Source organism: Manis javanica, chromosome 5, assembly GCF_040802235.1.
Source record: "Manis javanica isolate MJ-LG chromosome 5, MJ_LKY, whole genome shotgun sequence".
NCBI lineage: Eukaryota > Metazoa > Chordata > Mammalia > Pholidota > Manidae > Manis > Manis javanica.
Genome location: NC_133160.1, coordinates 133,086,509 through 133,113,054, shown reverse-complemented (window position 1 = coordinate 133,113,054; position 26,546 = coordinate 133,086,509). Strand labels below are relative to the sequence as shown.

The following is a 26,546-nucleotide window of genomic DNA, read 5'->3' as shown; positions in this document are numbered from 1 at the left end:
CCAGCCCCTGGGCCTCTATTTCAGGAAACTCCCACTGCCCAGCCCCCTTGTGAGGGAGGTGTATTCACCTCACCCATTGACAGGTGGTCAAGTTCTCCTGCTCAGGAGTCTAATAGGCATGGATTTCAACACCAGCTCCTGCCCTGCTGTATAACAGTACTTCGCTCATGCCTTTAAGACTCAGTTTTGTGATCTATAAAATGGGCACATCAGGAGCACCCCTTCTCCATATTACTTGTGTGGCATCAGTGAGACTAAGCACTGAGCCTGTCACATACTGAGTGCCCCTGGATGGCAGCTGTGACTATGATGAGGATGCTGACTGCCGCTCAGCCTTCTTTTTACTGCTTGTCTATCAAACTGAGTGACTGTCTCTTGTAGCACAGAGAAAGATAAAATGACTCTAAACTTCCTTTTGTAGTTTAAAAACTGGCAATGAGTGCAGTTCTTTAAGAAGGGTTTTGTGGGTTTAGCAATTACATACGAGGTTTCTGTGGAAAGATATTGGAAAGATGGTCCTTGTTTGCATGTAAGAATTCCACTGTGTTATTAACACCAGACTCTGGCTTTAGAGTCAAGCCTAGATGTATGGGATGCAAAACTCAAGAAAGGGAAAGGAAAAACTTCTACTACCATTGTGAGAGTTCACATATCTAGAGCAAAATCGTTTTGCTTCAGAAAATGCTAGTACAGGCAGCCTTGGTGTTAATTTTGCCGATATGTGCAGCCCACATGACTACCTTGCCAAATGCCTTTTAATTCTTTTTAAGGAAATGCTGCATCCATTGGTTGTCCAGTCCCTTACCTTAAGGAGAAGTCGGCATGAGGGTTCATAGCAAGGCACCCTCCTCAAGCTCTGATCTGATTTCCTAAACTAGCAGAAATACTTCTGCAAAGCAAATGGTATAATGTAGCAAAAGCAACAAAACTTTTAGAAATTCTCTAAGGAAACGTTAATCAGAAGGCAAAAACTACATGCAAGAAGATGTTATCCAAAAGATAGTAAGAATATGAGTAGTTAATTAATTGCACAACAATGTGGGAATAGTTTAGTAACATGGAATGTTGTGAAAACATTGAAATTTTAAATATAAAGGCTTTGGAAACAAAAACCGCTTTTGATGTGATGTTAAGTGAGGTGGCAGAATACAAAATAAGACATTGTTTTATGCTTCCTAGGGCATACAATGCCTGTGTGTGGATGAGCATGGGTAGATAATGGACAAAACTAAAACATTACTTTAAGGTGCTGGAAATAGAATTTGTCCCTTTAAAATATTTGTTGATGCTGTTGCTATGACAACTTTTCAAAAATGTTGAAAATAATTAAGCCAAAGGCACCAAAGATGTGGACTCCCTGAGGCTGGGCGAGATGATGCACTCTCCCTTACTCTGCTTACTAGAGACAATTCCTCATCTGTAGCTTTGGCACAGGTTATAGAATTCAGTCCACTCTTAAGAAGCAGACATTGCATTATAACTGACAGTAACTTGAACTATGATTTTTCAAAAGACAGATTTTTCCCACAGATGGGTATTTCTTACATTTCCTTCTACCAAAAAAAAAAAGCAAAATCACTTTTTCCCACCAACAGCACTTCTTTGAAAAGCTTGGCTAATAGACCCCAGACCTGTTGTTTTTCTAATGAGCTGACTTGTTCAGGACTAGGACTTAGGATCTGAGAGGAGTGGGGTGTGACTATGCCATTTAGACAACCTTTCTAAAAATCCTATGTCTTGATCACATGCTTGGCAAATGTTAAACTTCAATCAATTCTTGGATGAATTATCTGACAGGAGCTCAAAGTGATGATATTCTGGGTTGTTCGTTAAAGAGTGATAAACTGCAATCAATTCTTGGATGAATTATCTGACAGGTGCTCAAAGTGATGATATTCTGGGCTTTTGGTTAAAGAGTGATCCACATGCTTCAGGTGCCAGATGTGCAGGCAGCAAAGTCAACAGTCAGTTGAGAAAATGTAGGAACCTCACTGATCTTTTCCCCAGATGGGCACCTGCAAGTGAATGAGGTGTTTTTTTAGAGATTAGGTCATAAGGCAGGAAGAGATCATTCCAGCCTGGAAAAATAGAAAGGGAATTCAAAAATCATTTTTAGTCTGCTTGGATCTCAATCACTTTATTTTTAAATGACTTACCCTTCCATTTGAGAAAATAAATGCAAACTGAATACCTACTATACTGTGGAAGACAGGCATTTTAAAGGTAACTATAATATAAAAGAGAGGGTAGCTATTCTGTATTGGCTGCTCTTCGTAACACTACTCTGAGCCAGAGTAAGGCTTTTGGCTAATGGAATAAGGCACTTGGGTTCCAAAGAGATCTGTCCTCAAATTATACATAAACTCACCATATGCAAAACACCATACTTAATTTGATGATAGATAATCAAAGAAAGGTGACATCTATCTAAAGCAGTGATTCAGAGCTGGGCCATTCATTCTGCCTCCCAGGGGACATTTGGCAACATCTAGGGAAACATTTTCTGTTGTCACAACTTGGAGGGTGCTACTGACATCTAGAGAGGAGGGGCCAGGGGTGCTGCTAAACACCTTTCAGTGTACAGGACAGTACCCTCCCAAACCCCCCACCCCACCACAGCAAAGAAATATCTGGCCCAAAGTGTCATAGTGCAGGTGTGGAGAAGTCCTGCTCTCAAGGGAGCTGTACGGTCACCTCATCTTTCTAGCCTACCTTCCTGGGCAGCTCATGAATCTTGACCATTGTATGTTAGTCTTCCTGTCTGCAAGTCCCTCTCCTTTTCTTGCTGGCATTTCTTAGCTATCCTTCAAGACTATATTCAAATGCTAGACACCTCCCTCATGACCCCTTCTCTGATCCCCTCCCAGACCACCCTTCCCCTGTAGGCAGAGAAAATGTTCTCCTCTGCCTCTCTCTATGGCACGTATCACATTGCATAGTGATTTTTGCATTGTAGAGAAAACTGAGCTCCTGTCCTCTCCATCTCTGTGTTCATAAGACCTGGCATCACACCTAACACTTAGGAGGTGAATGATAGTTTTATGCCAAATTACTCCTTTAAAAGCATCCCCAAGTGAACCCTCCTATACTGTTGGTGGGAATGTAAATTAGTTCAACCATTGTGGAAAGCAATATGGAGGTTCCTCAAAAAGCTAAAAATAGAAATACCATTTGACCCATTCATCCTACTCCTAGGAATTTACCCAAAGAAAACAAGATCCCTAATTTGAAAAGACATATTCACCCCTATGTTTATCACAGCATTGTTTGCAATCCATATCAACCTAAGTGTCCATCAGTAGATGAATGGATAAAGAAGATGTGGTACATATACACAATGGAATATTATTCAGCTGTAAAAAGAAAACAGATGCTACCATTTGCAACAATATGGATGGAGCTAGAGGATATTAGGCTTAGTGAAATAAACCAGGTGGAGAAAGACAAGTACCAAATGATTTCACCCATTTGTGAGTATCACAACAAAGCAAAACTGAAAGAACAAAACAGCAGCAGACTCACAGACTCCAAGAAGGGACTAGCAGTTACCAAAGGGAAGGGGTTGGGAAGGGTGGGTGGGGAAGGAGGAGGAAGGGGTTAAGAGACATTATGATTAGCACACATAATGTATGGGGGTCATGGGGAAGGCAGTACAGCACAAAGACAAGTAGTGACTCTATGGCATCTTACTACACTGATGGACAGTGATTGCAGGGGGAGGAATTAATAATATGGGTGAATGTTGAAACCACAACGTTACTCATGTGAAACCTTTATAAGATTGTATATCAATGATACCTTAATTTAAAAAAGGGAGAAAAAGTACTGCATAATAAAATCTAGTAACTGAAAAAAAAAAAAAAGATCCCCAAGTAGTATGCCTTTCCCACAGGGAACCCAAATCTCACAATAGAAACAGCTTTTATTGTGACTCAGGGAGAACTCGTGTTGTCTGGGTTGTGCGGAAATCACCTAGCACAACGGCGGACACGGAGGTTTTATTAAACGAGCATGGTTTTCCTTCGGTTCCCTTCAGAGCCGCAGGGAGCTCCCTGAGATGCAGAGGGAATATGCAGGTGAGAGGGTATTGTACCACTGCTAGTACAGACTAGTGATTGCCGCTGAGCAGGTATATCCCGCCCAGTTCCCGTCATTGCTTCTCACCTCTATTTTGGGCCCTGTTAATGTGAGGCGAAGCGACCAAGAGTGCAGCTAGACCCATCCTTCTCACTGCACAGGCACAGCGAGAAGGGGCTGCCTGGTTCAGGCCTGCACTGACCAGCCTCCTTGGAGCTTACTGTGGGCAGAGGACTAGTTCTTCTCAACAGGAAACAAGCAGATGTGATGTGGGGGCTGCAGCCCAAATCATTTCAGTAGCAGGCACCTCCCCACACACTCTCTCCTCTTCCGCTGGCCACCTGCAGACACCAGGGCGACCCTGGGGGATGGCAGAGACCGTGAGATAGGTGGAGCCTGGGTCCCTGGATCCCTAAATTAAGGAAAGCCACTGCCAGAAACCTTGGACTATTCCACTAATATGAAATAACCTTCTGTTATACCTTACATTTTAGAATCAGTTTATTACAGCAGTTTAGCCTACCTTAATCAATACACCATGTTTATGTTTTTATAATTAAAAAATGGAGCAGTGTTCAAGCTGACAAGCTGACATGTGTATCTCCTCTCTCTCCCAAGGTTACATTAAGGTGGCACCAAGTCACAGCAGGAAGGACAAGAGGGGGCCCATCAGAGTGTGAGAAATCTTAGCAAGTTCCCAGGAGACTGAAAGCAGGTGGAAGAACACTGGCTGATGAGGCAGAGTGGGCAGTGCAGCACCTGTTCCTGGCAGGTCCGGAAGCACGAGGGCTAGAGAGTCTTCAGGATCTTGCAAACTAGAGTCCTGAGGACATGCCAGCCTTGGAAACTGCGTGTGGTATAATGGAGGACAGGAGAGAGACATGAGAGAAAATGGAGGTGTTACTACATGGTCAGTTTAAGGGAAAAAAAGGTCCCTAGGAACACCCCCGCCAAATCTTTGCTCAGAGGAACCAGCAGCCAGGCATTTAGCTCTTCCACCCAAAAAAATATAGAGAAAGGATTCTTTTCTAATGAGACCACATATGCTGCCTAGAAGCAAGAATGTGAGAGCTGCTGTCCCATGCATCTCTCTGCATTCTGATGTTTGCGGTGCTCCCAGGGTTACGGACAGCTTTCTTCTTACCCTAAAGTGAAACCTGTTAGCAAGGAAACTTTACTCCCACAGACACAGTTCCGAGCCCTCCTGTTTATTGATTTGTATCTGAAGATGAATATGTATCAAGGATCTCCAGAAACTTGAAAACAAACTGAAATAATAAAAGACAAGGCTAAGCAACCCCCTGAGGAAACAGGGAAATTCAGAGAACTAAAGAGACCCTTCCTACCAAAACCTGTAATGGTAAGATCAGGAAATACAGTCCCTATAGCACACTTGAATGAGCTCCAGCAAGAAAAGGACAATCTGAGAGCAAGTACAGGATTTTGGAAATTAACAATGTGGCTGCTTTGCTGGGGAGAAGAGGCAAATAATTAACCTCTTCTCCACCCTCAAATAGATGCTCCACCCTCAAAAAAGGGGAACATAACTCCCCACTCCTTAGGTGTGGTCTGCGCACAGCGACTTCCTTCCAAAGACTAGACTGGAAAAGGGGAGGAGAAAGAGTGACTACAGAGGAGAAACAGAGGTACCACCTCAGGCTGGCAATCCAGGCCAACAGCTGTCCTGAATCATGTCAACAGAATATGCCCCTGATAGATGGGATGAAATGGCACTCCACCTCTGCAGGCTTCCTCCCAATAATCTCCAATCCCAGTTTTATCATGAGAAAAATATCAGACAAATTCCAGAAGAGACATGACAATCAAATGCAATGTGGTCTCCTGGGTGGGATCCAGGAAAAGAAAAAGGACATTAGGTAAAAGCTAAGGAAATCTAAATAAATGGGAACCTTAGTTAATAATAATGGGTCAGTACTGGCTCATTAGTTGTAACCAATGAGTTACTAACATAGATGTTTGTAATAGGGGAAACTGGGTGTAGAGCATATGAGAACTCTCTGTGCTATCTTTCCAGTTTTTCTATAAACCTGAAAGTGTAAAACAGTCTATTTTTTTTAATGTGTGGCTACTGAATTCAAAAAGTCAATAGACAGGTTGAAAAAGAAAACTGAAGAATTTTTCCAAACTGTGAAAACAAAAACAAAGAGGCCAAGAAAATGGGAAATAGTAGTATAAAGGTAAGAAAGAGAAGTGATTATATGGTTTACTTACTACTAATATGGATTCTAGAATGAGAAAAATGGAAGAGACCACTAGAAACATTTATGAAATAAGACACCACCAAATAAAAGTATCCACCAAACGTCAAGTGGGAGACATGAAAATAAGATTATTAACTGTAAAGTTCAGTTGTTGTGTTGTTTGAAAACATGCAATCCTGCTATAGGAGAAAAGAAAACAAATAAGATGGATGAAACTCAATACGTGACTTACATTTAGATAAGTAAATAGTAAGAAGAGCATATGTATATTAAATGGGATGGATGGAAGAACCAAAGATAACTAACATTCATTAGACACTAAATATCTATAGGGCACCTGGGTCCTAAATATTCATGACATATTGAATATATGCCAGGAACAAAATTCTCATAATTCACTGAATATACATAAGCCATGAAGCACTGAGTTTTCCGAGCCCTAATTCACCCACCCATTAGTGACACCCATTCTGGCTACATGTGTCCTCTGCTCAAGAAACAATAATAAAACCCATGGCTACTCAGCAGGCTCCTTGGCTAGCTGCAGCTGAAGCCAGGCATCCTCATCCTGAATCTCTCCAACAAAACAAATGAGCACCACCGGCCCAGGGCAGCTTTCAGCTGTGTGCTCCCTTGTTTAAACACCATCCAACTCTGGTCCCATCAGTGGGGGAGGCTGGTGTGGCAGAGAGAGACAGAGGGGAGTGGGGGACATATGTACATTGTTCCCTCAGGATTAGCAGTGTTCTTCTGCTGGCACCCTGTCCTAAGGGTTACTCTATCCAGTTACTTTCCCTTACCTTCTTGCTGTATGCTTTAAACTGATTTAATAAAACGTGTGCTCTGAACATTTAAATTTGTCTGCAAGCCTTTCTCATCCATGACTGCTGGAATAGTACGCTAATGCAGCCTCTACTAAGAAGTGAACTTGGAAGCGACATGGCACCTAGGCAATTTTCTACCTGATGATACTGGACACATCATTATGAAACGCTGGAACATTAAGGATGGAGAGAAAATTCTAATACTTTCAGAAAGACAGAAGAGTTCACTTACAAAGAAACAAGGATCAGGCAAAAGACTTCTCACTGACAACAACTGAGACTAGCAGACAAAGGAGCAATGCCTCCAAAGAACTGAAGGGGAGTTAGGTTCAGGCAGCAAGGCTGTACACTACCAGACATCCATGAAGTCAATGCCGGGCATGCGAGGATTCTAAAAGCTTACCTCCCTCCCACCCCAGCAACATGAAGGAGTAAAACAAAAATCAGGAAGACATGGATATAGGAAACAGGAAAACAGAAAATGCATGGATGTTTCTAGATGTATAATACTATGCATGAGGCTTAAACGTCAACTCAGAAAAATATAAAGCTAGTAAGAAACAACAGAAAAAACTAAATCTACATGAAGCCAAAATGTACTGAAAGCAAACCATCTGACACCACAATGAATAATCTTTTTGTAGTCATAACAATGTAAGCACTATTTGCCAACTGTGCACAGTTAGAACTAACCTGTAGACACGCCTTACTCGTGCTCACAGAGAGGAATCTAAATGTCATCATCAACCATGACGATGTAAAGGTAAGACTGCATATGGCAAAAGTTGGAGATAAAATGAAAGAAGAAAGCTGCAATTGGGTGCAAGGGACTAATATTTTTATCTTAGAAAAAGGGCAGTCAAGAGACAATCTTTGTAATTGATAATTCAAGAAATAATGATGTAAATAATTTTGTTTAAATGTCCAGAAGCAACCAATTTAGGAGCTAGAAAGAGTATTGAAACTGTTTGGGGATGAATGACAGAGGAACTATTTTAGATGGATAACCCTCATCTATCAGAGGGAAATTGATAGATAATTTCTAAAATTGGTAAGTAGTACAGTCATATATTTAGTGACATGGAGGAACCACCAGAAGAATTAGAAATAGAAACTACTAAACTACAAATAATTGTCTTTGGAAAGCCTGTCTTAGGAAGATGTTGGAGATCATTGCTTTTGGTTCTAAGTTCTTACATATCATTTTTATAAAACCACATACTCATGTTGCTTTGATAAATATTTGCATGCTCTTCATCCTGGGCTGGCACCAGGCACCTGGTTCAGCACCACCCCTTTGCACCCAGCCATAAGGCCTGGAGCTGAGATGCTGGGCACTGCCTCTCAGATTAAGCAAGTCTTGGTTAAGGTGGAAAGCAGAGAATAAAGTAAATTTTCAGCAATCAGGGTTATGCACAGTTGCAAGTTTAGCCCACACATCCTGCAAGACTTTGGGTTCCTGCTGAGGGAAAATGTGAAAAAAAAAAAAGGAAAAATTGATCTTGTTCAATCTGTTCACCATGCATTACAAATTCTTTTGTTCTCTTCTCTCCTGAAAGTCCCCCTGTACCTACCCCCACCACCTCCACTACCACACACACACACACACACACACACATACTTATAAAAAATCACACATACAACCAGATACATTCACATGCATAAAACACAACCCTACCCACACATACACACACACTCACACACACAAATTCTTGCTCAATCTATTCAGTCCGCACTCCTCAATGGCTTTTTCACCCACCACCCCCACTGTCACACAGAGACCCCCACACACATTTGCATGCATATTTTATCCACCTGACAAATTCCTAGTCATCTCTCAATCGTTCTGGAATGATGCCTGGCCCATGTAGGGCCTGAAGAAAGTGTTTACTGAGGCAACGTGCCAGGCCATGCCCAGGGTGGGAGTGTCTGCTTCCCCCTGTAACTGATTTCCTTTAAAGCTGATGCTGTGTCTTCCATGACTCCATAGCAGGGTGATTTAGGGCTTCAAAGCAAGAAATGGAATTTTTAATACACATTTATTAAATTGAGAAGTACTGAAATTAAATACCATTAGGTAAATCAAAGTGTTTTTAACTCAATAGAAATTCCATAAATGTCAATGTTTTAATCCACCATTAATTCACACATTTTGGCTGTCATTTGTCTCAAGTTAAACTTAACAAGTTCAAAACAGTTTTTTTCAAAATAGCTGCTACCACTTTTGCACTTTGGAAGATATTTGCTTTCTTTATAATGTAAACAGTCTGTATTTGTTGTTTTTGGTGGTGAGGACCAAGCAAAAACATGGAGTCACCAAGAACTTGAGTTTTAGAGTTAATTACCAGGGTTCAAATTCTTATCTTCACCACATAATAACTGAGTATCTAGAGCAGATTCCTTGACCTCTATGTGCCTCAGTTAAAAATAACCTATAATATCATCAGTGTATTTATTTTTAATAATAAGCATTCCTTCCAAAGTCACGAATGCCAGATGCTAGCTCTTCTAGTACGTAGTAGTGACGTGATGAAAGACTGAGAAATAAAATCAGTAATCAGAGGATTGCTATTGGTAAGCTAAGCTCAGATCACAGAGTGGTCTTGAACAGCATTTCACAAGGAAACAGTCCTACAGAAGAGTCCTCACTGGCTCCCAGCATATCCAAATATTCACATAGGGCTTTTTTCTTACTTTTTTTGCTCACTTTCTCAGAGAGCAAAGAGCAAAGTCATGCCAGACAAAAGAACTGAAGCTCAGAAAATTAATCTTATTGAAATTCTGCTTCAGTCTCTGGAGGTAGAAGCAAATTTAGAAAAGTCAGACTCCTGGCTAGAGACTATTTAGGGGGTAGGAAGCTCCAGCAAGTATTTGCACCCATACTACATATTAAGCACTCTGCTGGGTATTTGAAAGATTTTATGATACGTAATCCTCACACAAAATAATAATGTTTTATTATTCTCTAATTTTCAGATAAGGAGATTAAGTGCAGAAGCATCGTTGGAGATCTAAGCAGACCACACATATGGCCAGACTTTGAAGCATGTCCAATTATAAAACACAATCATTGGAGACTTCTAACACATAGATATGTAACTATTAAGAGTCTACTACCCTCATGAGAACTCAGTAGTTGTGTAGATAGAATAGAGTTATCTATATTCTAACAAATACTAATAATGAGCAAATATTTAGTGTTGATGTAGTCTAGAGTTTCTTATATGTGAACTCAGAGATGGAAAGACAACCTCAGTAATTTGTCATTTAAACAAAGGTAGCTGTGATTTAAAGCTTATTCATAATGTAGGCTGTGTCCTTATGCTGAGGTAAAGAGGGCCCAGCTGAATCAAAATAGATGTTTTTTTAATTAAAAGCAAATGTAACTCTTTGATGAATGTGATTAGTACAAGTTATGTTTGAAAGAAGGAAAGATAATCTGAGACTGTGTGATGACAAACATCTGGATTAGGGGGAATGGCTGGCTGGCTGGACGGAATCGCCCATGTTTGGACAGCTGGATTTGGTCCTATTTACGGCAGTGTCTTGCCCTGGCTTCCCACCAAACAAATGTAAGGTACTTCTCCAAAGCCATCCTACGCCATGTTTCCAATTTCCCCTGGTGCGCAGATGGTGGGGGCTCGATGCTGTCACTTCATCATGTGACTGACCTGCAGTGCAGGCTACCAGGGTTGCACAGGAAGCTGAAAGCCTTCCAATCACAATCTTAGCATTCTGGAGACTTCAGAAATAAGTCTCTCTCTTGGTTTCTGAGAGCAAAGTCATGTCATCTTGCTGTTGTTCTGTTTCTCTTTTTGCTCTCTGCTTAGAGAAGGAAACAAGGTCATCATCAGATGCCAAGTTATTTTTCTATTTCAACTAGTTCCCTATCTAAAGTAGTGACATTTTGAAATGCCCTTGTTCTCCCTTCAGCATCATTTGAGCAGTAGCTGTTTGCTTGGCTTCCTGCAAGATGAGGAGCTAAGGAAGAGATAAAAGGTGTGTTCCCTGTTCGTATACTAGAATTTTCATTGTAGAAGTGTTCATCATAATGAAAAAATGGAAACAGCAAAAATACATAGCAATAAGAGGTTGGTTATATAGATCATGGAACATCCATAATAATGTACTTTGAAGCTCTTAAAAATTGTTTTATGTCATAGAAAAATGTTCATAATAAAACATGTAAACTTTAAAATAAACAGATTATCCTCATCATGATGGCGCTGGTGGGTATCAGTGGAAGAAGATGAAGAAATGGCCTCCATGCCTCCTTAGAAAGAACCAGGAGGTTCTGAGTTGCTCCTCCCTGCCATGTATAGCTTCTCGATGGTCTGGAGCAAATGGACACTCTTAAGCCACACCAGTGCTGCCCTCACAGTCTTGACAAACTCATGTATTATCTGTACTATTATTTGTGCCTTTAAATCTCACACTCTTTATATTCAAAGAATATTATTTTTAAAGGATATTTTCATTTATTATTAACGAGAAATTTATTCTTAAAACATTTATTATTACAAATGAAAAACAATGCATTACTTGGTGTAAACTGGAAATGCCAGCAGAATTTTAAAAGGCAAAAACAAAACTTTGTAATTAAATTCTTAATGTGCCCAAGCCTCTGAGCCTGCAATCTGCTCATTCTTCATTAAGAGTGAACCCGGAAAGCCTGAGAACATGGTGGAGCATCACAGTGCTCCACTGCGACTTTGCCTTTCATGAGCTCTGAAGGACTAGAAGAGCATTGAAAGGCAATGGTTTTCTTGGTATGTGGTAAAATGTCATTTAATGGCACATCTGTGTGTCACCTAAAATCATACCACACGGTTTGGAAACACTGTTCGAGGGAAGAATTGCTTCCATGCACCTGGAACATTGGGTGCTCCTGTATTGTGGGAACGGCGGACCCATGAGGGCAGAGGCAGCATGAGAGGGAAGAGGGGTGGAAAAACAAAAGGGCAGCTCTGTTTGCAGAGCAAAGTCACTGAGAGATGGGGACAGGTGGTTGGTAAAAATACCTGTTTTTACTTTTTTTTTAAAGTGCCATTAGCAAGAAAGAAACCATAAATTCAGGGTCAAGAGGTCAGGGAACAGAAAGAGAAAAAGAACTTTGATACCACAAGCTTTGTAAAATGTCCATGTGAACAAACAAATTGTCACCTGCAGGCTCACAGAACACTGTCTGGGAAGTGATGGATGACTGAGGTGTCCTCATCTGTGGAAATGTGAAAGCGTGCGTTTCTTAGAAAACCCAGAACTTTGGAGTAGGCTTCCCAATTTATGCGGCTGATTTCTTGCATGTTTAAGAGTCTAATCCTGTCTTCAACAGTAGGAACATTTTTTCTCTGGGAAGTTGATGGAAGGGGTGAGACACTACATGGATGTTCACACAAATATTCTCATGTTTATCTTCCCAGCAGCCCCAACAGATAGGTAATGCTAGCTGCACTCTTACATATATTTGAGGGTTACAGAGGCCAGTGAGCAGCTAATCTGAGATTCACCCCAAGTCCATGCCTTTGCCACCATCCCCACCACCCCCAGGTAAAGTGAATGACCTTTGGTGATTTTTGTGTGTGGCTTTTCTTCTTTGATTGTGCCCCTAAGGACTTCTATGCTCAGCATTACCATTAGATGCAAAATGCAGCCCTCAGCAATTTGCTGTTTTTTCTGCACACAATTACTAAGCTGCCTAGACTCTGGTCAGCCCGCAGACATCTCAAATAAATGGGTGGAAAGCAAATGCCCAGAACTGGATCCAAATAATATCCAGAAAACCCACTGAGTCATCTAAATCTTAAGACTAAGGTTTTCATGTTGTATATATACATTTCTTTTTAAAGGGGTTGTTATTCAGGACCTGGGAAATGTCTTTTGGTTTGATGACTAAATATTAGTATCCTCAGGTAACCTTTACCAAGTACCCACACAGACTGTGAAGACCGCAGTACTGCTGGTGTGCATGCAATTAATTAGTGGCTTAAATGTTAATAACAAGTCTGTCAGGAGCACATCAAAAGGAGTTGCCAAATAAGTGTCTAAAGCTGACTTGAAGGGAAGTCCTGTGATTATAATCAGCACAGACGTACCGAGCTGCTTCCTGTGTTCTAGGATAACTTTCATTCTCTCACAGGCTCTATTTAAAATACCCAGGAAGCAAATGTAATGTCACGAAGTGCCTTGTGTTTATCCACACGTCTCTGTGCTCAGGAACTTTTCTGCCTGCCTCTGAAGATCCACATAGTTTAAGGACTGTCCATGTGCCCAGATCGGTTTTCACAGAGGATCCAGATTCCTCAGTTTTGTTCAACAAGCAGATGCTCACTTGTTCGGGTGATATATGAATGGGGATCAAGATGATATATTTCTACTTCCACTTTGCTAACTTGCTGGATCTTGTGAGATGTGTTATACTTTACCTCTTTAAAATGAGGAAATGAGCTGGAGTCCCTCCAGTTCCTAAAGCTAAACAAATAATTGAAAAAACCTGAGATCTCTGGCGCTTGAATTTTGATGCAGAAAATCCACAAAAGAGCAGCGTTTCTCAGTGTGAACAGTACCATAGGGAAGCTGACACATTCACAAGGCCTGTGATCGGGTTTACAAGCTGGAGGAATGTCATTCCCAAGTGCTCTCTCTGCACATGGTCATTGCTGTTCCACTGCGGGGTTTGAAGAATGAGGAAGAAGCAAGTGCAGATGCCTCACTAGAACATGATCCCTCCAACCAACTCCACCCTAGTCTGTTTGGGGTAAATGTAGATTGCCCATGAGCAGAAGGGTTAAGGTGGCAGCCCTGAAATCCCTCAGAAAGCAACCCTTAGAAAGGCCTGCTTGCAAGGTCAGCCCTTAGCTCGCATTGGGGAACTTGGCGCTTGGGATGTCCCGAGTCAACAATGAACTGATATTGGAAACGGCAATCTTTGCCACAGAATGCAGGGAGACAGTGGGGGATTATTTTTTAAACCGAGATCAAGGTTTTTAGACCACTGCCTCGATTCTGTCTACTTTCCTCCTGAGAGTTTGGAACTTGGATACCTGCTGGACAGAGGGTGCCTAAGATGACCCGCTCCCCCAGGCTGCTGAGTCTCTACTGGGCTTCACCACACAGGCAGCACACACAAGTTGCTGCATGTTCATTGCTGGGGAAGAGTGAGTTCTGTGTGATCCCTCACAGGAGGCAGAAAGCACAAAGAAGCCTGCACAGGAATTCCTCCAGGGTCCACTGGTTTTCTCCCTTCTGATCAGTTGTGTATCCTTATTACATGGCCATAACAGATCTTAGCTGTGAGCACAATTATATGCTGAGTCCTGTGAGTCCTCCTAACAAACCTCTCGAAGTGGGGATGGCACTGGAGAAAGGGACACAGTTCAGGACCAGTGGGGCAGCTCCACAGTGGGAGGGACCTGCTGCCGTGGTTTGCTGTCTTCAACGGGCTTCTGGACCTGTGGCCCTGGATGACCTTCCTTATGTCTACATTCCAACCATCAGGAAGGAGGGAAGGAGCAAGAGAAGAGCAACCCTTCCCCCTCCACTAATTAATTATAACTTCTGTTATACAACCACATCTCACTCACCAGAATTTAGTGAGAGAGCCACACCCAGCTGCCGAGGTGGCTGGGAAATGTTGTTATCTTTATTCTGGGCAGTCACGTGTCCAGCCAGTATCCCGGAGTTCTGCACTGAGAAAGGAGAAAATGGATATTGGAGAACAAGCCACAGAAGACAAGGCAATAGTGGGGGATTATTTTGTCAAATTGAGATCAAGCTAAAAATCTTTATGCCAGTGATCAACATCAGACTGCTCAAAGTATTACATCAATTTTGAGCTGGATTTTCTAACAGGGGAAAAAGAGGCAGGCTTCTTGCCTATTAAAAGATTTATTCTGGGACCAGTGACCAGCTGCTAAATCATTTATAAGCTACTAAATGATTTATATGTGGGTGGAATTGATAATTATTGAACATTGAGTCCCTACCATTTTCCTCATTCTCTCTTTCACCTCATTTTCTAAATATTTCTAAAAATAAAGTATTTTGACTAGAAATTTTTATGCCAAATGAAAAAATCAAGTCTATATACTTGGTTCTTACACATTTCATAAAACACCTACTACATAGGACTGTACCAGCCCCACATATTATAACTCCTGTCCTCAAGAAATTTCCAACTTAGTGCACGACAATATTGAATATCATGATGTATTGTTATGCAAATGTCCTATACACTACCAGCCGCAGATGCCTGGGTCATAAACCTGGGTGTTCACAGATGGACTGCAACATTATGTATGAATGTGTATTTTTCTACAATTTCATCAGCTGATCAAAGGAGTCTGTAACTCCCAATGATTACGGGTCTTCCCACTCATCTAGAGATGATGGATGTGCTGTGATACATTCATGTTAAATTCCTGGAGACTAGTAATGAGGGGGAGTTCACCAACCAATCAGGGCCAGAGATACGGTCTGGACAAGAAGCAGAGCAAGTAACAGGCCCTAGAGGGTTAAAACTCACATGCTTGGTCCTAATTATAGTATAGATCTTCCAAGAAACATCTTTTCTGAGAACAAGTCACTCTCAAACAACATGCCTGACTTTGACTTAGGAGGGCTCAGTCTCCTGGATCAGCAGTTAGTGCCAATCCAGAGACTCCTGTTTTCCATAGAAACCCTGGGCATCTCCTGCACAGGTCTCCTGCAGCAGCCTCCTTTAAATGTGACTTCTGCTGTGTCCTGGTGACGGCTGCAAAAAATAAGCAGGGTTAGCAGAGCAAAATCCAGAAGCCCGAGTCCAAACAGGCAATAGATCACATCTTTATGGGTGACCTTCAGTAGCCAAGGTCAGTGAGATTTGGTATTACAGTCTGTGTTGGGAAATACGGGTAATAAAATCACTCACTCTCGTTTGTCATGTTTCCTTCTCTGTACATTTGATCAGAAGGTTGCAGGGCAATGTAATGGCGATCCAAGCTATTCTGCTCAGTGATGGGAACGTAGACTTTTTCTCCTAAGGTTAGCAGTTTGGGTACAACAGTAGTTACAGTCTTCTACCATTTGATGTCAGGTATATGCAGGACATGGTCTGACATCTGATGACCACAGGAGACTTCTGAAGTGACAGACACATCCAGGACCACACTGTTTAGGGACTAAGTGCGATAATGCCAGACGGCAAAGGGGCCTTGCCAAGGGGCCACTAAGGAACCCAGTACAATGGCACTTTTTATATATCTAGATGGGACAGCTCCCACACCCCAGGATGCTTTGACTACTGCTCTTGCGTACTTATATTAGGCAGGGAATAATCTAGGAGATTAAAAAACTACAATGGTTTAAACAAAAAACAGAGGTTTCTCTCTCACTGACTGCCCAGAGGTAGGTGGGGGGTACAAGCTCCACTCCCCCCAACTGTCCAGGGACCCAGGCTCCTTTCATCTTGCTGCTCTAACTTATCGGGGGGCCACCAGGGCCAGGGCCACCAGGGCCAGGACCACGTTTCGGCTACGGAGGGAGAAAGAGGATGGAGAGCAGGCAATCCCTCTGAGCATGTGATGTCCAGGTTGCTCACAGCTTCCTCTGTTCCCGTTCTACCAGGGACGAGTGAATCGCAGGGTCACCCCTGGCTACAAGGCAGGCGGAGAGATGGAAGCCACAGCGGGGGCCAGTGCTCTGCTCAAACTGCTCTGGGGAGGGAGAGAGCCAGTCCTATTACTAGAAGGAAAAAAAGGGAGAATGGATTCTAGGGAACAATGAGCAATCTCTGCCCCAGCGTGGATTCTCTTACAGAGCTAGTCAGAGGCACTAGAATGCAGCAGAAAAAGCATGGGCTTTTGAGTGAAACAGACGCCTCTCAATCCTGTCTCTCACTTAATATCTGAGTTTTTAACATATGACTCTACTTCAATGAATCTCAGTTTCTTAACTATAAAATAGGAATAATAACACCATTTAACTCACAGACCTCTGAATATTAAATAATAATATATTCACAGTGCCTGGTATGTAGAAAAAAAGAGGTGGTATATACATAGACACGCACCTATCTACATCTACAGCTATACCTGTCTTGTATCCAAATCTATCTATAGTTACTTTTATCAGGTCATGCAAGGAAAAAAATACAAAAAAGGCAAATCAAGGTTGCTTTGACCTTGAAAACTAAAACGATAAATGGGATAATTTTCCCTTGTAAAAGTTCCATTTAGTCTGTGCCCTTACCTAGAAAGCACACTCATTTCTGAGGAAAAATAGAATGAAATGCTTCCCTTGTGTTAGTAGGCCAGCAGATTTAGTCCAAGATGCCATCAACTAGGGAATTGAGAGTCCCTGAGTAGATGTTACACTTAAAACCTTGGGTAAAGCTTCACTAGGAATGTTAAGACTTTGAAGTGACTATTTCTTCCATACCTGTGACATAATTTATCCTCTCAGATTTTCAGAATCCTGCTCTTTCAAGGTCTCGCTGATGTGCTAACTCTTCTTCTGAAATCTTTCCCTACTTTCCCACAGGCAGGACCAATTGCTTCTTCCACTCTAGCTCCACACTATGTTTTCTGCCCCTGTTAAGCCCTTCTGCCTACATGACTGCTAGTGGCTCACATGTCTGCATTCTCTAGAGGACTCTAAGCAACTTGAGGGGGAAAAGGGAATATTTTATATTTTATTTATCATTGTCTCCCTCCCTCTCCAGCCTCTAGTACAAAACTTCACATATAATTCATGCAGAATTATCAATCGGTGGCTAAATGAATAGTTGAAGGAATCCTTAGTTGGTCGCTCCAGGTCACATTCCAAGGACTGTATATTTGGGATAAAAAATTAGGACTTGTTATCTGATAAAGAAACATATCAGGATAAAGAACAGATTGTTTAAAACCTTAACTGTCCCAGGAAAGATCTGAAACATTTGGTTAAGTTCAAAGGTCATGCATGTCTCAGTGAGTTAATAAAGCTTTAAGTTTGGTTTGCCTTAAGTCACATAACCTATACAGCTTCTCATTCCTCTCAGTCCAGTGCAGGTAACAGTACTTGACCTGCCTATTACACAGGGCCACTGCGATGAGGAGCAAATGAAACCACAATGTGGTGAACTCTCTTTGGGAAATTTTAAATCACTGTAAGATCTGAGGTCATGGTTACAAAAGCAGCTTCTCATTTTGTGGGACATAAAAGTTAAGCTCCTAATTGTGACCTTCTGGCCCCATGGTTCCATAATCCTTCATAGCACAGACAGCTGTTTCTTCTAGTTTGGGAGCAGTGCTCTCTCATCTTTCATAGCTCGGAAGTTTCCAGACTGGGAGGTCACTTGAAAAACAATTTTGAGTTAATCCAGTGAATCAAAGAATTCAATGTCTGATTCAACTTCTCATTTTACCCTCTAGAGATCAGACCTGTTATTTCCTTTCTCTCTCTGTGATGGACTTTCCTCTCTCACTCTCTGCCCTAGAATGTACAATAATCTACCATCTTGAAAGGAAATTCTGCAAAAATAAAGTTTCACTGAAATGATGGATGAAGGCCACCCTTGCTGTTATAACATTAGTTTTCCACAAAAGCAGAGCTGACTGTAACTTTGAACTTAACGGGCAGCATCAATCTAAGATATGGTCTAGTTTCCTATGGCTATAATCTACTAACATTACAGAGAGAGTTGGACAAAGGACTTGGTTATATGGTTTTAGAATTACACAGAAGAGGAGGAAGGGGAGTGCAAAATTCTCCAGGAAATAGGAAAAGGTCTGGAAGATCACAAGCTCTTGTCTCCAAAGTAAGCTTTCATTATTTATGCAATTCATTTTTAAAAAGCAGAAGGGCCCGAGAAGGCACAGTAGATAAATAGTAGCACGTACAGGAGGTCTCCTCTTGTGTCTGAGTGACAGAGGGCACAGAAGAGTAATTCAACAGAAGCTGCTGGAGGAGGAAGGAGAGTGGATGCTGCAAAGCCATAAACTCTGTGAATATGATGACTTTTTAATAGTTTCCCATGTTTTTGAGCAAGGTTTCTCAGCCTCAGCAGTACTGCTATCTGGGGCCAGATAATTCTTCATTGTGGAAGGCTTTCCTTTGCACTGTAGCACATTCAGCAGTCTCCCTGGCCAGTAGCACCCTCCAATTCTCATACCAGAAATGTTCCCAGGCATTGCCAAATGTCCCCTTGAGGACAAAATGGCCTTTTTGGCCAAGGACCTGACACTAGACTGCATCCCCTGTCTCTAAGTTCGATGCACTTTTCACTGGCTGTACTTTATAATTGCATTTTTACTATGCACCAAATATTTTACATAGTGGTGTTCCCTTGAAATGCTTTGGGCTGCAGAACTATGTAGAGAACTTTATCTAGAACTTAAACAAGGATCTCCTGTTACAAAAAGTCCAGAGGTGAAATGTCTTCAGGTTGAACAATTCAGTAGCCAACCAATGTCATTGGGCACCTTTCTATCCTCACCTTTCTATTCTGCCATTCTCAGTAAGTTGTTTTGACTTAGTTAATTCCTTTCATGGCTCCAAAATAGCTGTCACAACTCTGAACATCACAACATAGGGGCAACAAATCACTTCCTGTATACCCTGGCCAAAGGAGAGAAATCACTTTAATTGGCCTCCCTAGGCCTGGAGATGGAGCTCAACTACCTTGAGCCTGTGTTTCTACAGATCTCCAAACAAAATTGTGATCCATTAGCAAGGAAAAAGTGGAGAACTACTATTGAGTCAGCATCCAAGGATACCTACTATATCTACTGCATAGATTATTTAATTTAAACCTCACTACAATTCTACATGGGAGGTACTATTATTAACTTCATTTTACAGATAAGGAATTTTGGCAAAGTTAAACACCTTGCCCAAAGTCAGTCGATAGGGTAAGTGATGGGATAAGGTTTCAAATAGTTGGTCTGACTTCAGACCTCATATTTCTTAAGCCACTCTATGCAGTACTGATTTGCACCTCAACACATACCCACACACAATATTTGTACTGACTAAGCTACTGCTAGTACCCTGGTCCATTAGTTTACAGAAATAGGTCACATTTTCAAGGTCTTATCTGAACAACTCATAAGTTTTTTTAAGGGAGGTGTGTGTATGTGTAAATACAAAAGCTAACAGAGTTTTTCTTTGCTTTTCATTTTCTTCCCTCTTTTCTTGCAACAAAACATAGTAATTTTAAGTCCTACTCTTTCTGATTTTTCTTAATTCATTAATCAATTAATTTTAAACAGAGTTTCAATGTCTACATCTGCTTTAAAAAAAGAAAAAGAAGTCAGTTCATGGAGCTATTTAAGTACTTAGGGAGTGCACAACTCCACTTCTTGGTACAAGTGCATCTCCACACAGACTAAGTCTCTGAGCCTTATCTTTCCTATCTGAACATAAGGACAATGATTCCTCCCTCTATGCAGTGGTCATGCTCAGTGATAATGGAGACAATGTGTGTTGAGCACATAGTAGAGTCTGACCCGTGTAGAAATGCAGTTCACTTCAGTTCTCTTCACTGTCCTCCTTGCTTATCAGAAATTGCCTTCTCTTGAGGTCCACCCCTACTTCCTACCACTGATTTACAGCAGAGCTCGGGAATACCAGCTTTCGGGGCTGCCATACTTCTTTCCTCCTCAAACAGCTTACATACATGCTGCTCCTTCACTGGGGAACGCTTCCCCCTCCCCGCCCCAGGAGTCTTTCTCTTAAATAACTCTTCCTCTTCCTCTGTGTCTCCTCTTTAACATCACTTCCTTAAGAAAGCCTCCTCTGATTGCCTAGACCAAGCCATGTTCTCCTGCTGAATACTTTTTTGACCATGTATTTGTCTTTCATACCACTTAATACCATTGACCCTTGAACAACACAGGAGTTAGTGATCCCTGCACAGTCAAAAATCTGCATATAACTCTTGACTCCTCCAAAATTAACTACTTATAGCCTACTGTTAACCAAAAGCCTTACTGATAACATATCCAGTTGATTAACACATACTGTGTATGTGATATGCATTATATATTGTATTCTTACAATAAAGTAAGCTAGAGAAAAGAAAATGTTTTTTCAAACCCTTTTTCAAATCTCCAAAATATTTTCCAATATATTTATTGAAAAAATTCGCATATAAGTGGACCCACACAGTTCCATTCAGTTCTCTTCACTTGGGTGGTACCCACCCAAGAGTACATTTGTGATCAAAGTACTGGTGCGATGAGTGGCTTAATGTCTATCCTCACCTGCAGACTGACAGCCCTCTGAGGGGACCTGCTTCTATTTAAGAAGTAAGCTTCATGTCAAAGTTTATCACAGCTCCTGTAAGATGGCAGTGGACCAGGCAGGAGGGCCCCACAATTTAAAGTGTCCTGCTCTGGCCAGCACTGGGTGACATCTCCTCCCACTAGGTGAGGAATCTGTGCACCAAGAGGATATGCCTCAGGAGTGCCCCCAAGAATGGACTGCACCCAATATGTTTGCACCCCTACACCTGAGAAACGATGGATTGCGGAGCAGCTGTTTGTAAGCATGTGGCTAGAGCTGGGACAGAAAAGCTATGGTTGTTGGGATGGGACTGGGGATGGGAGGAGAAGAGGAGCAGGCTGCAGCCTGTGGCCAGAAATTGACTGACCTTTAGTGCCATGTTCAAACTCAGATTTCTGAGGAGTCCAAGTATTTTGAACTCAAACCTGGCCTTCCAGTCTTAAAAGGTATAGTTGTCAAGGGCAAAGGAAATGACATTTTATTTAACACTTTGTTAAGCCAATTTATAATTTCTAAATGTTTAGACGTGAGGTATACAAACCTGTGTTTATACCTTGCCCTGGGCCTTGCGAAAATGTGGGGCAAGCCTATGTAGCAAGAGATTGAAACTATCTGGGTGCCCTTCTTTTCTTTTTGAGTTTTTTTTTCTTTTGGTATTATTAATGTACAATTACATGACCAACATTGTGGTTACTAGACTCCTTCTATTATCAAGTCCCCACCACATACCCCTTTACAGTCACTGTCCCTCAGCATAGTAAGATGTGATAGAATCACTAGTTGTCTTCTCTGTGTTACACTGCCTTCCCCGTATCCCCCACACACTATATTATGTGTGCTAATTGTAATACCCCTTTTTCTCCCTTATCCCTCCCTTCCCACCCATCCTCCCCAATCCCTTTCCCTTTGGTAACTCTTAGTCCATTCTTGGGTTCTGGGAGTCTGCTGCTGCTGTTTTGTTCCTTCAGTTTTTGCTTTGTTCTTATACTCCACAGATGAGAGAAATCATTTGATACTTGTCTTTCTCCACCTGGCTTATTTCACTGAGCATAATACCCTCTAGCTCCATCCATGTTGCTGCAAATAGTAGGATTTGTTTTCTTCTTATGGATGAATAATATTCCAGTATGTATATGTAGCACATCTTCTTTATCCATTCATCTACTGATGGACACTTAGGTTGCTTCCATTTTTTGGCTATTGTAAATAGTGCTGCAATAAACATAAGGGTGCTTATGTCTTTTTCAAACTGGACTACTGCATTCTTAGGGTAAATTCCTAGGAGTGGAATTCCTGGGTCAAGTGGTATTTCTATTTTGAGTTTTTTGAGGAACCTCCATACTGCTTTCCACAATGGTTGAACTAATTTACATTCCCACCAGCAGTGTAGGAGGGTTTCCCTTTCTCCACATCCTTGCCAACATTTGTTGTTGTTTGTCTTCTGGATGTTGGCCATCCTTACTGGGGTAAGGTGATTTCTCATTGTGGTTTTAATTTGCATTTCTCTGATGATTAGGGATGTGGAGCATCTTTTCATGTGTCTGTTGGCCATCTGAAATTCTTATTTGGAGAACTGTCTTTTCAGCTCCTCTGCCCATTTTTTAATTGGATTATTTGCTTTTTGTTTGTTGAGGTGCATGAGGTCTTTATAAATTGGATGTCAGCCCCTTATCGGATATGTCATTTATAAGTATATTCTCCCATACTGTAGGGTGTCTTTTTGTTCTACTGATGGTGTCCTTTGCTGTACAGAAGCTTTTTAGTTTGATATAGTCCCACTTGTTCATTTTTGCTTTTGTTTCCCTTGCCCAGGGAGATATGTTCATGAAGAAGTCACTCATGTTTATGTCCAAGAGATTTTTGCCTATTTTTTTTCTAAGAGTATTATGGTTTCATGACTTACAGTCAGGTCTTTGATCCATTTTGAGTTTACTTTTATATATGGGGTTAGACAATAATCCAATTTCATTCTCTTACATGTAGCTGTCTGGTTTTGCCAACACCAGCTGTTGAAGAGGCTGTCATTTCCCCATTGTGTGTCCATGGCTCCTTTATCATATATTAATTGACCATATATGGTTAGATTTATATCTGGGCTCTCTAGTCTGTTCCATTGGTCTATGGGTCTTTTCTTGTGCCAGTACCAAATTTTCCTGATTAGTCTGGCTTTGTAGTAGAGCTTGAAGTCAGGGAGCATAATTCCTCCCGCTTTATTCTTCCTTCTCAGGATTGCTTTGGCTATTTGAAGTCTTTTGTGGTTCCATATCAATTTTAGAACTATTTGCTCTAGTTCATTGAAGAATGCTGTTGTTATTTTGATAGGGATTGCATTGAATCTGTAGATTGCTTAAGGCAGCATGGCCATTTTGACAATATTAATTCTTCCTCTTCATGAGCACATGATGTGTTTCCATTTATTGGTGTCTTCTTTAATTTCTCTTAATGAGTGTCTTGTAGTTTTCAGAGTATAGGTCTTTCACTTCCTTGGTTAGGTTTATTCCTAGATATTTTATTCTTTTTGATACAATTATGAATGGAATTATTTTCCTGATTTCTCTTTCTGCTAGTTCATCATTAGTGTATAGGAATGCAACAGGTTTCTGTGTATTAATGTTGTATCCCGCAACTTTACTGAATTCAGATATTAGATCTAGTGGGTTTGGAGTGGATTCTTTAGGGTTTTTTATATACAATATCATGTCATCTGCAAACAGGGAGAGTTTGACTTCTTCCTTACCAATGTGAATGCCTTCATGAGGGATTTTAAACTGTAGTCTCTTCCTCCTCCTTTTTCTTCTTTTTTATTTCCTAAGTTTTGCATACAAGTTTTTCAGGCTTCATAGAATGAGTAGAGACTGTGTAGAATTGGCATTATTTCTTCCTTAAATATTTGCCAGAATTCACCAGATACATCATTTAGACCTGAATTATTCCTCTTAGAAAGTTTTTAACTATGAATTCTACTTCTTTAATGTGTGTAAAACTATTCAGGTTATCTCTTCTTCTTGTGTAAATTTTGGTAATTTATGTCTTTCAAAGAATTGGTCCATTTCATCTAAGCTATTGTATTTACAGGCATGGAATTGTTTAGAGTATTCTTTTGTTTTATTTTTAATGTCTGTGGGGTCTATCATGATATTTGCTCTTTCTTTCTGATTTGGTAGTTCATGTCTTCTCCCTGTCAACTCAGTTTGGATTTTATACAACTTTTCAAAGAACCATCTTTCGGTTTTACTGATTTTCTCTATTGTTTTCCTGTTTTCAGTTTCATTAACTTCTGTGTTTATTGTTTCCTTTCTTCTATTTGCTTTGAGTTTAATGAACTCTTCTTTTTCTAACTTCTTATGGTATACTACTAAATTTTTATCTGAAATCTTTGTTCTTTACCAGTAAGTTTTAATGTTTTTAATTTAATATTTTTATTTAATCTTTTAACTTTTCCTATAAGCACTGCTTTAGTTCTATCCCACAGATTTTCATATGGTGAAATATTTTTAAATGTTTTTGGCTAATTTCTACTTATCTATTTTCAAGTTACTCGACTTCTCTGTTATCCACATTCTGCTATTGAACCATTCTTTGAGGCTTATCATATCAGTTATTATAAGATTTGAGGTCTAAAATATTCATTTGATTCTTTCTTACAGTGTTTATTTGCTGCAAACTGCAATCTTTCCCTTCATTTCAAGAGCATTTGCCCTTACTTCAGAAAGCATAGATGTAATAAATGCTTTAAAGTCTCTGACATTTCCAATGTCTGGATAATCTTGGGGTTGGAATCTGCCAATCATATTTCCCATAGGAATAGTTGAGATTTTTCCTGGTTGTTTGTATGTCGAGTAATTTCAGAGTATATCCTGGATATTTCAAATATTTTGAGTCTCTGAGTCCTGTTTAATTCCTTTGGAAAATGACATTTTTGTTTTAGCAAACTGTCAATCTGATTAGGTCTATAGTGCAACTCCTGATACACCTTTGTGTGCTGTGGCTTCAATGTCAGTTTAGTTTTCAGTCTTTGCTATATTATCTGAGTCTCTGCCATGGGAGCACTGGGACCTGAGAGATGGCCTACACTGTAGTTCGGTTCTCCAAGCTTTTGCTATGCTGCTTCTGATCAGTTTCATGCAAGTGCAACCCAGTGATGAGTCCAGGGTTTGATACACAAATTTAGAGGATCTCTTTGTTCAGTTCCCTTATCTCTGTGATATCATTCATACTCTCCAGCAATAAGGGTCCCTTTTCCAGGTACTTAGCTAGGAAACTGGATTTTTATCCTTCCTGCATTGTCACCTTCTTCCTGTGACTGAGCCTACTTCAAGCACATAGCAGCGAGAGACCCCAGGGTCCACTGGCCAGAGAGGAACATTGTCCCTCAGAGACTGAAGGTCTGTATTTTAGATCTGAGATTCAGCTCTCTCAGGGATTTAAGGAATAGCCTCTGCGGCCACCACAGAAGTACAGCTTCATGATGGGTGCTTGTCTCAGGGTAGGACTGAGAGAGTAAAAAGAGAGTAAATGAAGGGAAAAGACAATTCTTCCCCATGCTTTGTCCTACAAGGGCCCCACTGCCTGGTCCACTAGCCAAAATGTGAGGGATTTTCTTGGAGCTTTTTCTGTCCTCACATGCTACACAATTCTAGGTTGCAGGCTGCTCTCCACTACAAACCAGAAAATAGGGTGGATTAGAAAGAAAAAGACAGAAAGAAATTTACCACTGTATCAGTCATTCTTTAAAGTTTCACTTTTCTCTCCAATATGCTTACTATCATTTATTTTTCAGGTTCTCAGACAGTTTTTATATAATGTCCAAAGTTTTCACTTGTAATCAGAGAGATGGGGTGGAGCATGCTTAATCCATCACAGCCACTCAAAACTTACTTGACTATAAGCTATTTTCATTTTATTCACCAACTTTGGAATCTAATCCCTGATTTTAGATTCAACCTCCCCCACAAACCAATTTGTTTTCTAATTCTTTTGTCATAACAGTGTTATTAGATTTTGCTGTTTGTCCTTCCTTACATGAAAGAGCTTTTAAAGCTGCAAAGGGATTTACGAATAATAAGAACATTGTGTCATGAGAGGAGCATGTAGTTTGAAGTCAGATGGACTTGAATCAAGTCCAGTTCTGCTGCCTGTCAGCTACGAAATTTTGCGTAAGTTATTAAACTTCTCTGAACTG

At 40.8% G+C, this 26,546-nt stretch overlaps 1 long non-coding RNA gene across 1 annotated transcript in view; it reads right to left on the bottom strand.

The window, feature by feature from the left end:
- Positions 1–26,546, bottom strand: part of LOC118968428 (uncharacterized) — a 62,828-nt gene that overhangs the window by 16,022 nt on the left and 20,260 nt on the right. Inside the window, exon 3 of the long non-coding RNA XR_012131154.1 lies at positions 14,704–14,808. This is a non-coding gene — a long non-coding RNA (uncharacterized lncRNA). The remainder of the gene's footprint in view (positions 1–14,703; positions 14,809–26,546) is intronic.